Raw genomic sequence first — 2,106 nt, forward strand, 5'->3', positions numbered from 1 at the left:
CAATGGGTGAGTAAACCCGCAAGGCGCAAGGAAGCTGATTGACGGGATCCCCTCGCGGGTTACACCGTCGACTGACCTTGATCTTCTGAGAAGGGCTTGAGTGCGAGCATGCCTGTCGGGACCCAAAAGATGGTGAACTATGCCTGAGCAGGGCGAAGCCAGAGGAAACTCTGGTAGAGGCCCGCAGCGTTACTGACGTGCAAATCATTCGTCTGACTTGGGTATAGGGGCGAAAGACTAATCGAACCGTCTAGTAGCTGGTTCCCTCCGAAGTTTCCCTCAGGATAGCTGGAGCCCGGGTGCGAGTTCTATCAGGTAAAGCCAATGATTAGAGGCATCGGGGGCGCAACACCCTCGACCTATTCTCAAACTTTAAATAGGTAAGATGGCGCGGCTGCTCCATTGAGCCGCACCACGGAATTGAGAGCTCCAAGTGGGCCATTTTTGGTAAGCAAAACTGGCAATGCGGGATGAACCAGAAGTCGGGTTACGGTGCCCAACTGTGCGCTAACCTAGAACCCACAGAGGGTGTTGGTCGATTAAGACAGCAGAACGGTGGTCATGGAAGTCGAAATCCGCTAAGGAGTGTTCATGTATTGATTCATGGTTTATTTTCTTTTAACCTTTTTTTTTTTAAAACTGTTTTTAGTCCTTCATACAATGCTTCCATACAAAATCTGTGTATTGAGTCTAGTTATTAGTCCTTCATGTATTGATTCATGGTTTATTTTTTCTTTCAACTTTTTTTATTAAAACTATTTTTAGTCCTTCAGTGAATATAACTACATATTGGTTGCCCAGGTTGTCAGTGCATAACACTTCATAGACATTTGGTTATGCAATGAATAACACTTCATAGACATTTGAATCATTAACACTTCGTAGACATTTTGTGACAATCACTGAATATTGGTTGCATTGCCCAGGTTGTTTTTGCACACTTGAATGATGCCCAGGTTTTTTTTTTCAGAAAGTGCATAATTGAATTATGTTAAAATTTTCTAAATTTTTAAACCGCCAAACCGATTTGTATCCATCCGCCAAACCGATTTGTATCCATCCGCTAATCCGCTCAATCTGCATCTGCCGGATTGGCAGGCGGATGCAGATTGATTTTCTCCAATCTGCCAATCTGGTGGATGGATGGCGAATTGGAGGTTTCGTGGCCACAATCGATCTGCGCCCACCCCTAATGCTTGGAATTAGGGGTGATTAGACATTTGGATGACCCAATAGATCCGCCCGCTCTAGTCGGCGAGCAAATGCTTGGATCGGGTGGCGGATAATCAACCCCTAAACCGTGCACGCCCGACCCGCCCATATGCCTTTTATGATTATTATTTTTAGTGATTTAGTTCTCTCTTCTATATTCTCCATCAGCAGTGGAGAGAGAAACAACCAAACCCTACCATTCTCGTCTTTTGTCTCTCTACATCAGCTCGATTGGCGGTGGTGACTGTACAACGGCGACGATCCAGCGACAATCGACAGCTCTACAGCGCGGCAGCAACGACGATACGCTCTTCTCCTCTCCTCTCTTCTTCTCTTCTCTTCTATGTTTTTTAAATCAGCGATTGATGTAATCTTTTTCTAAATCTTTTTTTTTTCTTTTCAAATTTCAAATATAATTCTTCTTCCATTGATTTGAAATTTTTTCAAAACAAGGTAATATTTATTTCATTTTAGTGTCCATTTTATTGTTTGATTTCAGATTTTCTGTTCTTTTGTTTCATTTTTCTTGTCAACCAAAGAGGATTTGCACTATTGTGTGTTTGCTGATCAAAAAAAAAAAATACTGCATATTTAAATATATATGGTATAATCCTTTTATGTTTGGTTTCCACTGGAACGACACACAGATAAAATTTGATTATTTATTTGTTGTGCATTTATTTTATCTAATTAATTATTTATTTTTTGATTATTTATCTACAATGATAGTTTACTTGGCATGAACTCAGAAGGATGATACAGCAGTTATATGAATATTAGAGATCTAGTCCAAAGAAACACACAGGCATATTTGGCATGCACCTGATCCATCCCCCAAAAAGACGGTCATATTTGGCATGAATTTGAATATTAGAAATCTAGCCCAAAAAAACA

This window comes from Camellia sinensis, chromosome 6 (assembly GCF_055761805.1).
Source record: "Camellia sinensis isolate YWXY chromosome 6, ASM5576180v1, whole genome shotgun sequence".
Classification (NCBI taxonomy): domain Eukaryota; kingdom Viridiplantae; phylum Streptophyta; class Magnoliopsida; order Ericales; family Theaceae; genus Camellia; species Camellia sinensis.